The sequence below is a fragment of the Labrus mixtus genome, chromosome 18 (assembly GCF_963584025.1).
Source record: "Labrus mixtus chromosome 18, fLabMix1.1, whole genome shotgun sequence".
Classification (NCBI taxonomy): Eukaryota; Metazoa; Chordata; class Actinopteri; order Labriformes; family Labridae; genus Labrus; species Labrus mixtus.
The window spans coordinates 6441854-6455752 of record NC_083629.1 but is presented as its reverse complement, the minus strand read 5'-3'; positions in this window follow the sequence as shown (position 1 = coordinate 6455752).

The following is a 13899-nucleotide window of genomic DNA, read 5'->3' as shown; positions in this document are numbered from 1 at the left end:
AAAGTAGCTCCACAATTACACTGAACATGAGCAAAGGTTACATACATGCTATTGTAGTGCTAGTTATATTGCTTTTTTCTTGTTTTTCACTGTGAGGAAGTGGTACCAGGATGCCATGTTGAATGTGAGAACTGTTTTGACAAGTGACTGGTATACTGTTGTCAAAATGTCCTTTCTGACATGAAAACCTATGTATGAGGATATAGCCTTCTTTATACAGCCAACCCAAGGAGGGATTTTCCCTGTATCCCTATTATATACATACAAATTGTGATTTTTAAAATATGTGATGCAAGAATATGATATCAGGAGGTAGAAAACTGTAAACTTTTGTTGTGTACAAACTATGACACAAAGGGGCTGAAATGGCCATAATTTATATAATTATTTGGAAATGCAGGCATGGTAATACAACTCAAAATAAAACAAATATATTATATAATATCCATTATAATTATACTATAACTATATATATATATATATATATATATATATATATATATATCATAAATGTATATATCTTTATTATCAGGCAAAATGCAGGCTACCTATAGCTCATAACTTGCTTCTATATCTATCTATCTATCTATCTATCTATCTATCTATCTTTATTATCAGGCAGAATGCAGGCTACCTATAGCTCATAACTTGCGTCTATATCTATCTATCTATCTATATTTATTATCAGGCTAAATGCAGGCTACCTAAAGTTCTTGACTTGCTTCTCTATCTATCTATCTATCTATCTATCTATCTATCTATCTATCTATCTATCTTTATTATCAGGCAAAATGCAGGCTACCTATAGCTCATGACTTGCTTTTCTATCTATCTTTATTATCAGGCAAACTGCAGGCTACCTATAGCTCTTGACTTGCTTCTCTATCTATCTATCTATCTATCTATCTATTTATCTTTATTATCAGGCAAAATGCAGGCTACCTATAGCTCATAACTTGCTTCTCTATCTATCTATCTATCTATCTATCTATCTATCTATCTATCTTTATTATCAGGCAAAATGCAGGCTACCTATAGCTCATGACTTGCTTCTATATCTATCTTTATTATCAGGCAAAATGCAGGCTACCTATAGCTCATGACTTGCTTCTCTATCTATCTATCTTTATTATCAGGCAAAATGCAGGCTACCTATAGCTCATGACTTGCTTCTCTATCTATCTATCTATCTATCTTTATTATCAGGCAAAATGCAGGCTACCTATAACTCATGACTTGCTTCTCTATCTATCTATCTATCTTTATTATCAGGCAAAATGCAGGCTACCTATAGCTCATGACTTGCTTCTCTATCTATCTATCTATCTTTATTATCAGGCAAAATGCAGACCGCCTATGGGGTCCTAGACAATTACACACACATCCACTAGGGGGCGATGAAGAGGGATACACAGATTGGGTGGGGGGGTGGAGTGGGGGGCACACACACACACAGAAAGTCTGAAATAAGTCACTTTTAGGGACTTCGGAGATTTTAAGAAAAAAACACATTTTGGGGCGTGCTGAATACAATAGAATAGAAATCTAATTGGGGACGGTGGTTTTGGTCCCCAAAGGGAACGGCGTCCCCAAACAACTGGTGTGTGTGCTGGTCAAAGTCCCCAATTTCGACTTAAGTAAGAGCACACACACACACACACACACACACACACACACACACACACCCACACACACACACACACACAAACACACAAACACACACACACTCATGTCACTGTATTTGTGAAGACCTCAGCCAGAATTTCTTCACCTCAGATGATTTTTTTTCTCCTCCGCTTGATCCCCGACTTGACATTTGGTTCTCATAAGTGTAGGAAACCCAGAGCATGCACTCACACACCAAAGCAGCAGCAGCAGCAGCAGCAGCATCAGTCGGACTCCTCCACCCTAAACTCTGCACTCTGTCATTTAAAACAATAATAAACAAGCGCTGAGGAGAGCATAAAACCTGCTGAAATCTATTACAAGGGAACAGTGTGGTTATATGGACGAGGGGGGGGGGGGGGGGGGGGGGTTTACACATCAGTGTAATTCAGAGTGCCATGCTGATCCGGGCCAGGCTCTCCACATACACTTATCTGATCCTACGGGTGGTCCAACCAGCGCCGCCATGTTGGATACTAAAGCTGGCCGATCTTGAGGTCTTCTCCTCGGGAAGTGATGGAGGAGAGGAGGGGTGCGCCGTATGTGGTCATGGGTTTATTCTGCTGCTTTCTATTGTCCTGATTTGGAGATTAATCTTCTTTCCTGAAAGACAACACAAAACATCTCCTCAGCCGTATGAAATCACAGAAAAATGTAAACTTTAAAGCTCTGGTGTCTCTGCCTTTTCTTTACATATGTTAGGGTCTAAGTTACTAAAAGCTTCAAGGAGTTTTGAATATCTCCAGTAGATTGTTTCAGCCTGCAGCCCTTAAACAGGCTGGAGTGACTGAAACATAACCCTTTGACCCGACAGACTCCGATTGTTTTCCTGACAACATCACAGAAATGATTAGGGATGCACGGCTTCATGGGTTTAACATCAGTATCAGCCAAAGCTGTTGACACCAATCTTTTTATTTTGATCATTCATTAAAGAATAAGAAGGGTCTAAATTCAATATGAATCTTCCACTTGAGTCTGGCTCACATTACAGCAGGTGTAAAATCCTTCATGATTTTGAAATCAGGGAGCATCACACAAAAGGAGAATGTTAGCAGATATTCTTCTACGTCGTCTCAAACATGCTCAAACTACAGGATATATTTAAGATTATCATGCCCGGCGGAGGAATGCACCTCCTCTTGTAAAAAATGGAGCCGGCAGTTAAATTTGCGATTGTAATGTTTAGTGCAGAGAGGACAAAAACATAAATTAAAAAAAGTTTTAGGTGAAGAAATGTCTGGGGAGAAGCGGGCATCATGGGTTGTGTATGAGAGTTGGAGGTAAGGTTGTAACGGTCAGATGCATTACATGTGTCCAAGCTCACCTTTGCAGGTTTCGTCTTGCTGCTGGTCGCCATACTCTCCACTTATTACTGTCCTCCCTCGTCTCTCAACGTTATTGTAGTCACACACAACTTCTGCAAGACCCTTTCATGACGTCATCGCCAAGATCTTCAATCCTAAATATCAAACATGTTTGAAATAGATAGGGGCGTCCCCGACAAACTCTGAGCAGATCGGAGACGTTAAGATCGGATCTTGATTGGACTCACAGGATACAGGATAATCCTAACAGATAATCGGTTCCGAGCAGCCTTGAGTCGGGAGTGACCCATTTGTCGTTTGTCAGGAAGGAGGAATCGGACCTCAAATCCTCCCGATTATCCTGCAGTGTGAGTCAGGCTTTACAGATACAAAAACCACAACTACAACCTGTACATGTTTACACTGGTCCATTTCTCTATGAAGAAAAGTTTCTCAATAAAAATCTGAAAATGAAATGAACTATTGTAAACTCTAAGAGTGATCTTAGATATTCACTTCCTGAACACTTCAAAGCGGACAGAGGGCTCACTCACAGACCTGCAGGTTTACTTACAGGATAATTATGCAAAAGAAAGAAGCCTTTAGATACCAGTATCTCCAAGTCACTTTCAAAGAGGAACTCTGCGATTATTTTCTATCACAATTTGAGTCTCTGAGATTTTGTTGCAGTGAGTTAATTCAACTGTCTCTGCTGTCTTTGTCTTTATTTAAGCGAACATGTGCATGTGCATGTCTTCATGTGTATCTTATCTAATCCATCATCCTGAGCTAATACGTCAAAATCTACATGCAGTATGTGTTCAAGGTCAAATCCACATTACACCCCATGTCAGAGACCTTCTGTAAGACTTGGATCTAAATAAAAACACCTGGTGTGTCATCGTGTTCTGCAAAGCGTCCGTTTTAACTGAGCTGTACCTTCCAGTGTTGAATTAAATTCATCATTTCTCGGCCGCGGCAGAATTGAGCGGTTGTGACACGGGCTTCAGCAGCTGGCGGCTGCGTTACACGTGAGAAAAATCAAAGAGGTGAATGTGATCTGGTTCTGCAGGAAACCAGCACAGCCTTTCGCAGTGAACCCGGCTGGTTTCATGTATGAGCTCAGTGTAGTGCTGCCTGTGAGCGACCCCCACACTCGTCTCTCTGTAGGTGACGGATGAGAGCGGCCGATGAGACCTGCTGCTGCGGAGCGGCGTCCAGATGAAAATAATTACAGGGTGTGAGATGATGAAGAGGGAGCGGGCTGACACGAGCTAATACATAATCAATACAAGCGTTTACATTCAGGGAGAAAAGATGGTTCCATCATTTCATCATGTGCTCAATTTCCACTCAGGGAAAGAGAAACATGTCTCATAGTTAAGTTTCATTTTATTAAACTGGATAAACTGTTCGATCAAATAAAGGCAAAGAGCCACAAAACAAATCTTATAGTTGGGTTTGGAAAAACATAGCTTTATTTAGTTTGCACACAAAGTTTGATTTAGTCTAGCAAAGACTGCGGTGCAAATGACAAGGTTTTTGGTGACCTTTGTTTGACCCTTCATTTTATGTTTATATAAAAGCAGCTTGATAGAAGAAAGGTAGTGACTTTAAAAGCTTAGGTGTAATGTTACCTGACCGGACGGGTAACTTAGCTGCAGGTAATGCCCTCTTCTGCTCTGTTTTCTGTTAAACTGTACCTGCTGACCAGTCCAGTGAAGGAATAAAGGACCTAAACCGTAATTAGAATGATTTATTTACTGTATTAGACTTTCTCAATGACAACAGAGAAATCTTAAATTAAGAGACGGAAATCTCCACATTTGAGAAAGAATTGGTTCAACATTTGAGTCTTTTTCTTAATTTGTGTGTTTGTGTTTTCTCTCCCTCTCTCTCTCTCCTGTGTGCTCCCGAGGTGTTGCCCCGACACACAAAGGAGATCGTCGGCTGTCGGTCCTAGTTGGACCGTCGGTGAGCGTCATCACTCTGGTTTTTCAGTGTGTCCTGCTCCATCGCTACCTGTCGGCCTCAGTCGGTGCGCTTGGTGAGAGGATTCCCTCTGATTTGTCAGCTTAGCGCATCAGTGCACGAGAAGAAAAACAGAAGTGACCAAAGATAGTAAACGACTACAGTCAAGAGTTCATCTGTTCATCAGACATTATTCTCGATTAGAAGTATATTACGAGTGGTGAGCGACAGCGGTGTGAAAATGCTCTTCTGTATCATAACAACGGTTTATAAATCTGCATTCTTCTCTGTCCTCGTCCTCTTCCTGTTTCTCCTTTTTTGGAAAGACGATTACAGACTACCGCCGCCTGCTGGCATGGAGAGGTATTTCCTCCCACTCATGAGCAGAGCGTACCGTGTAGTTGTCCGTCGGCTGTATTCTTTGCGATGTGTTCAAGTGCAACTTTTTTGGCCAAGACAAAAGGTCGGCCTTCGTCGCCACTAGTTCTTTGCCGTCTGCTTGGTGTGTCAGGGCCTTCAGAGGGCCCGGCCACACCTGAGGCAACTTACCAATCAGAGGCTGAGACATGAAAAGCAGGAGAGAGGAGGCAGCCAGAGGGTCACTCGCCTGTGTGTGTGTGTGTGTGTGTGTGTGTGTGTGTGTGTGTGTGTGTGTGTGTGTGACGTCGAGCAACTTCAGTGTGATCCTTCAGTGTGAGGAGTGTGTTCTGATTGAGGACTTATTGGTAGTTCTATCTTGTTTGTTAGTTTCTGGTTGTTATTTAAGATTAGATTAGCTCCTCTATTGTTTTTGTCCTTTGTGGAAGAAGCTTGTTTTGAGTCGAACATTTGTCTTTAGTTTGTAAATGAATCTCTTTTTAAACTTTGCTCATATTTAGTTCCTCCTTCTTTTCCCTGACTTTTATTTTATTCTTCCTCCCCTCGTCTCCTCACCATCTCAGGGAACGTAACAAATGGATTTGCAAAATTGCTCTTAGCCATGAAAACAGTTGATATAACAAAAAAATACATATTTCAGGTGACAGGAGACACATCTGTGCAAATACAGCACGTGGAAAAATACACGGTGGTAATGGTAATAAAAATACTGTGTGCCTGATAATTAAAAAAAGGAAACTAAGACATGCATCAGAGAGTCTATGAAGAGGTTATTATCATCTCCCTCACTCAGCATGAAGGATCACTTTGAGGGTAAAAGCACCTGGAGTAGTTCTGCTCTCCTTCTCCATGATGCCCCCTGAGATGAAAAAGTCAGACCGGATCCTCAACACTAAATACATTTCCCCCGCTCCAAAAGCTCTCACAGGGCAATTTGAACAACACTCATCTGTCAAAAACAAGCAATCTAAAAGTTTCATATTCCTACGTTGAGACTTGGGAAATCTCTCTTGAGCGAGAGAAAATGAAAGTTGGAGACCAGGACATCTGTCAGGGAGTAATGGCCTCGGCCCGCTCGCTGTTATTCCACAAATGCATCCGAGCTCTCGCATCATGTCGACTACACGTCACAAACATCCCAATCTGATAACAGCGTGTCACAGATAAATACAGAAAATCATTTCATTTGTCCGCTGACCGTATAAATAAGCCATCAGCACAAGCCTGCAGCTCAGTGAACGCTGCTCTTGGCCGGGGCTGGATTAGATGGTACTGATAGAGGAGATGAATTGGAGATAGAGAATTAAAGTGGTATACCTCCTGCTGTAACGCTTCATTTGTTTCATATTCATTACATGTGGTCTGAGTTACTGCATGCACTGTTATTTCTCCTCGCAGCAGACCTTTATTGAGTCATATGAAAAATGTTTGTTTTTTTCAAAGAGGAAATGTGATCCTGGCAGTCGCAGATATTCAATACTTGATAATCATCTCATAAAGACGCATAAGATGCAGAGACTCCCCGTCAAATAAAGTGAAGACAGATGATTGTTGTGTTATTATGGAGCCCGTCTTTGCCCCGTTCACATGCAAAGAAATGAACCTCTTCCTCCCGCAGGATCGGCCTCCTTAATTAATATCATTTCACTCTTTCCACACGGTGTCAGGTTGATTTGAAGGCAGTGAGACGCTGTATTTACGAGGTTCTAAATGTATATTTTACTGTGTGTTTTAAAGTATTTTTACACCTTTTATTTAGTTTATGACTTTTCAGAGGACACAGAGATGCACATGCTTTAAGAAATGCCTTTTTTTAAAACCCCAAAACATACAATATTTAAGTTAAATTACACCCAGAAACCTGAAGTTCTGCAGAGAGTAACAAGACAAAAAATGCACAAGAGACACTCGATACGTCACAAATCTGCCCTATAGCCAAAACAATATTAACGATTCAACAATTAGCTTTTCTTTCATAATGATCCTCAATCTGCAGTCAGCAGGGTCGTGTATCTCAGTGGTTCTCAGCGGGTCTAGCCTAAAGACTGCACCACCAACTCCTTCATGGAAATCTTGAACAAAATTTCAGATATTTTTTCTCAACCAATCAGATTTATTGAATGACTAACAGTGCAGTTTGGACCTCAGATGGTTCAAAACATGTGACAGAATGAATAGAAGGAACAAAACCTGCATGTTTTAAAAATGCTTGATAGACTTTTTGACACTTTTTTTTTGCAGTCACTTGTTCACGACCCACTTTTGGATCCCGACCCACCAGTTGAGAACCATTCAAGTGGATTTTTCATAATATGTCCCCTTTAAGACAGAAAGAGGAGTATGTTCAACAACATATTTAAACATGATATTTGACATTTTTTCTAATTTTGTTGTAACATTAGGGGGCACAAAAGACCCCAAAAAAAGTTGTGATCCCGGGGAATTCTTTGGTGCCTGTCCTTCATCTTAACCAGAAAAATAACACCAAGTGAATTGCAAACATTACTTGAATGGATGTTAGCTTTAAAAACAGAAAATGAATCCTTTAAATGTGTCTGTGATTTAATCTCCAGACGAACTACTGGCTAACAAAAGTTAGATCTTGCAATCTAAAGTTAATGGCTCGACTTTTATCTTCCACTTCATTTGTAGTCTCACTTTCAGAAATAAAAGTGTAGATAGTAGATGCACAGACGTTAGAGCGGTTTTTAATCTGAGCGGACCACAGATCTTTAGAAAACGCTCGTCAGCAGTCGGACAGTATCTGGGTTACAAGCGCTGATGAAGTTTCAATTTCAACCGTTTACAATCAAACTAACTGCAGCAGATCACCTCTCCAGCTGTGCAGTCATCACACACACACACACTAACACACACACACACACACACACACTGGTTGATCTCATCAGTTCTGGTTCACAAGCTGATAACCAGCAGAGCGCCGGTGTAACACCCAGTAACGTTAAACGCTGAACTAAAGCGAGCCTGAAATCTGGACCTGATTGCCTGGCTTTGTGCCGACTGCAATCGGCCACACTGAGAGTTGATGGTAGACTGAACCGAAGTTACAGAGATCATTGGAACCCCGTTGTAAGCTTTTTACATCTAAAGTCTTCAGAAAAGTTGATGAAAAAGAGTAAATGGAGCGGGCAGGGCTCGTCCTCCTGTCAGCAGCCTGTTAGAGGCGTTCTGAAGTTTCCAGTGACGCTCCTCGCTGAGCAGCAGCTCTGGGAAAAGGATACGGGCCGAGGAGTAAAGTTTCCATCCCACCTACCATGTGGTGCCCTCACCGGGCCCGAGCCCACTCACAGAGCCCCATTTATCCTATTACATCAATCTGCTGGGATCCACTTCACACACTGGCAGAGTTTAGGAAAATATGCAATAGATGGAATCGACAAGAAGCCACAGTTGTGGTGCACATCATGTCCATGAATATAATTCCCATCGATTCTCGCTGCCAAACATCTCAGACCGGCTTAATACTTTTATATGAAATCCCTCTAAAAGCGTATAATTTCCAGTGATTGCTCACACTTGTGGCCTACTTACATTCACATTGACAAGGGAGCGGTGGCTCGGTTCCAGAGAACACACTCTGTCTCTCTGGTGTTTCCTCGTCGCTGCCAGCTTATTTATTCTGCACGGCTTTAAGTGTCGGCTGTGGAAAAGGGAGGAAACAAAGAGTCATTCTGAGAGCATGTGCGAGGTTAAAGCTGAACTGTTTCAATCCGCTGGGTGAGAAAATGGAGTCTGATTTTAAGCCTTTCTCAGCAGCAGAGTCGGAGTGTAAAAATCTGCTTTTAAAGACGAAGATTAAAATGACGATGTGACGTCGAAGCTGTCAGTAACGTTTCTAAAGAGTCTGTAATACGGCGTTCAAATGATCTGTAATTCCTCTAAGTGTGGCAGTTTGGTGTCCTGAACCAGTCAGTCTGAAATGATTGAAATGTAAGAATGGATCAAAGTACGGAGGCCAAACAGGATCAATATTCTGTGTTATATAATCTTATTTGTACATCAGTGCATTCAGTGTTTCAACATAAATAAAAATCATAGTTTCATTTGAAGAAAATTAATTTAATAGACCACAAATAAGATCAATTATTCAACATGTTAACACCACCTAAGAAACCAAAGAAATAAAGACAAAATGTATATAATCATTTTTTCTAAAGATAATTTCAAAGCATGAGTTTCACGTCTGATTTCAAAACATCTCTTCTTCATTCTGTAGTCAAGTTATTATCTGCTGTCAAGGGCCTTGTGTAAGTCTTGTTGCTCACTTTTTTGGGCTTTAACAGCAGCCAATCGGACGACAGTCCTGTGCCTATTCATCCACAGATAGCTGATAATACTTAGTTTTTTTCTTTCTCTGGTTTCAATTTAAAAACCACTGGTCTCCATAAAAGTTCCTTACTCTTGAAAATAATGTTTGGAGAAGGACTGAACGAAACCAAAACGTCAGAAGTTGGTAGAGAAGAGTACGAAGCAGCTTCATTAAGTGCACGAAGATCAAACCAGTCGCACCAGATCTAAACGTCTTCACCAAAGCTCACTCGCTTGTGGTTAATTCTGCTGAATCTGCTACCTGCTGTGATCACACATCAGATCTAATTTACTGCTCCTGATCGAGTCAGAGGTAGCCCGACCTGATGGAATACTCCAAATAGCCAATGAGAGCGAGCAGACCGGGAAGCATCACTAACCGGATGCTGTGTACTTTTGCAGCCCACAAACATGGCAGCGAACATAAACACAACTTTGCCCCGAGCCAAGTGAAAAAGAAAAAGAAGCTGCAAAACAGAACGCACACCGGATTATAATGTTATGAATCAGTCGAAACCATCTGTGGTTTCCCATGTATTTAAAAGCGATTAAGATTGAAAAAAAATCTTCTAATGTGTAGCCAATATATGAGGCTTGCAGGAAAAAGTTGGAACGTTTTGCAATCACACATGCAGCTCAACCAAAAAACATTTGGAAATCTTTAGAAATGATGTGCATGTCTGAAAAGTCTCAATATTTACCGGGGCTGCCTTCCTTTAATGCTGTTTGTCATTTACTGTTCTTTTGTCTTTCAGTATGATTTATAATCATCTCTATAAACTCTGATAGTCATAGAGTGTCGGGGCTCCCTGCTTGTTTCTGTGATGTCTGTAAATAAACCACACGATGTGAGAAGTTACTTTGTTGTCCCGCTGAGACTCTGCTGACCGCTCAGCCACCAAACTCAAGGAACCAGATCTGTTTCTGTTTGGGCGTCTCTCACAGAGATTATAATACATCTCAGAGGAAGTCTGCTCCAACAGGCCAGGATCCAGCACCCCAGAGCTGCTGCTTGTGTGTGTGTCTGTGTGTGTGTGTATGTGGCAGGTATTATGTCATGAGGTCAAGTGGTGAAAATAAGGTCAGCAGCAGCCTGACCACAACACCTGAGAGCTTCATCAACACAGCGTTAGAAAACACACACTAACCCTAACCCTAACACACCATACGAGTGTGTAATGTGATTCTGTGCCAAGGTGTGACATCTCAAACTAAAGTCTGCAGACAGCCGAGTCCCGTCACTGTTTGTGTGTATTTATGTGTAGCCGTGTGTTACGTTGTGTAGATTTGGCTGCTTCTCTTGATTCGAAAAAGTTATTATTCCTCATTTGCTGTTCCTGGACCCGAAGCACGGGAACATTAAAAACATTAAAACAATGAGCAACTTTTGTATGGTGTAAATAATTTATATCAGAAAAAAGGAAAAACTGTTCCCGCCTGCTGGGAGCAAACACGAGTGGAACCAGCAGGTGAGATTTGGCTCTTATGAGCGAGTCCATGAAGCATGAAGCTGTTAGAGAAATAAAGTCAATTAATAAAGCATTAAAAATATCGCTGTCCGTACATTTTCCTAACTCTAATCAGGTCAGATTTGTGAAATCACACCTAAAATCTATTTTAAAAATGAATCTAGATGAAATAAAGGTTCATTTTTTTTACCTCAGTTTTTTACAAAATGAATAGACAAATGTTCTCCTCTCGAGAAAATAAAAGACTTTGGTTACATCTTCAAAGGTTCAAAGTTATCTTTATGGTCCTCACAGGGGAATTGGTTTGCAGCCGGAAACGTACAAAACATGTTTTATTTGATTTGTTTATTTGACATGGACATAAAGTAACATTGGTGCTGTAACATTAAACCACGCACAAGTCTCAGACGCTCTCAGTGTTGATTGTTAAATGCTCATTTGCAACATCTGACTGAGGGTAGAAGATTAAACTTCTTAGGTAGGGTAGTAGAAGAGAGGGCGATGCTTGTTGTTGAGGTCGATAAGTTGGACTTGACTCCTCCCAGAAATCTTGCTCGACACTTGAACCAGGCTACCAGGACATTAAAACAGATTCAATACAACTTTTTTACAAGAGGTTCATCATCTCAGAAAAATATAACTAATTTTCATTATAGACAGGCAGATCATTTTGCTGGGCTGTCAGTTTTGAAGGACTTGTTTTCAATTGTCTCTTATAAGAAATAAGATATAATTATGCTGAGATATTCTGATTTGAATTTCTTGAACTGGACTGCTCGGTGTTCAGCTCAGCCTGAGACAGACAGAAGCAGTCGAGTTTAATCCCTGTGTGTTTGCACTTAAATGCGCTCTCAGCTCGCTGCCCTCCCTCCTATTGGTGGATTAATGTCTGTTGTCTCTTCATTATGTTAAGCAGCCACATTAGGAGGAGAACTTGTCACGGCATCACAAGTGTTTTTTCCTGTTTCTAATGGCTGCCTCTGTGCACTAATGAACCTGTGATTAATAAAAAACATGTCCCCCGGAGCAGTGCTGTGGTTGGGGGTATGCGGGGGAGGGGGAGGGGGGGGGGGGGGTCTGAATGGCTGCAGGGCCAGCGAAGTCAAACTCCCATTACATCATCCTGCCCACATGCTGCGCCGGGACTCTGCAGCGTGATGTCACAGTTTACTCAGCGTCCAGGCCATTTGTTTTCTTATGAGAAGCCCTTTTGTTTATTTTCATCGTTCTGAATATCGCCCTCCGCCAGCTTCACTCCGACTCTAAAACTCAATTAGCTTAATGTCTCTTCGGCTTCTACCAGCGCTGCTGCTGCTGCTGCTGCTGCTGGTGCTGTGAGAAGTGCCCATTAAAACGCCATTTCTGACGCTTTGTTTGCTTTGCAGGGCTCAATTATCAATGCACCAGCACCTTTTACAGGACCCCCGGCTGCACGCTTTTTAAGAGCTCCAGGAGAGGTGAGATCTGTGATTTTTCTTGGGCTTTCCAGGAGGAACCTTGGGGGGCGCTAAACACCTCAGCTGCACACAAAAAGAGGCAGAAACCCAACTTTTTTAACTTGTTCTGTTCGGACCCTGAAGACGTAATTCCACAGAACAACAGCCTCCCTCTTCTTGATAACTGTTAGCCTCCAGATGATCCGCACTGAAATTATACAGATGATGTATTCCAAGAGCATTAAATGAGAGTGTAGATATACAGTATCATGACCCGCCTCCAGGGGGGCTCCGACAGCAGATGGATTTGGCTCAAATTATCTGCCTGTCTCTGTGACTCAGGATGTCAAACTGATAAGATACTGCGACCGTATCCACACGATACATAATAACACAACATAATCAACAGGAGGAAGAAAAAAACTGCACTTCCTCACGGTCAAGCCTCTTACTTATTACCTCACCCAAGGTAATTGTTGAACTCTGCAGGGACATATTTTGAGTGAAGGCATCAGCATCATGCTATAAATTCTACCTCTGAGCTGAGGAGGAAAGAGGGGGGGGGGGGAGGAAAAAAGTGATTGAAAGTCCGAGTTCAGTGAGAGTGCAGGCCGAAGCTGCCGGCTCTGGGTTTCATCTGATTTGCGGTGGCAATAAAAAAAAAAAAAAACACACAAAATATTTTTCAAAAAAGAAAACAGCGGCAGGACCCGAGCCGGTCGCCTCAGATGTGTTTTGGATTGAAAATAGGATTAATGTGCTAAAGTGTGATTAGAATGGTTAAACAGGATTAATTGGAGCGGACTTGAGTCGCCCGGGGAGCTCTCTCTCTCTCTCTCCCCCTCTCGGTGTGTGTCAGGGTGTTTCTGGACAGATTCCAGCTGAACCAAGTGAACAAAGCGCACTAACTGTCCAGGATTTTCCACGTCTCTCCTCCTGTATGTGTGTGTGTGTGTGTGTGTGTGTGTGTGTGTGTGTGTGTGTGTGTGTGTGTGTGTGTGTGTGTGTGCACAAGTGCCTTTTCCCTTTGCATTTTCTCATAGCCAGCTTGTCTCAGAGCAGATTGAACACAGCTGAGAATGTTGGTCTAGGCCTGCAGCGCACCATCCTCGGGGAATAGGCAGGAACCACGAGGCTGGACTTGGCTCGCCCCCGCGACGGCTGAAAACTGCCATGCACCCGGGGCAGGGGTCCAGGTGGATCGGCTGGGGAGAGGGGAGTAATTTGGGGGTTATTTAAAATGATCTATTAAACCCCTGAACTTTAATCAGGGTTGCTACTATACTGACAGCCATGATTTAAGTACAAATCAGTAGGACGGGGATGGGAGGGGATGGATGGGCT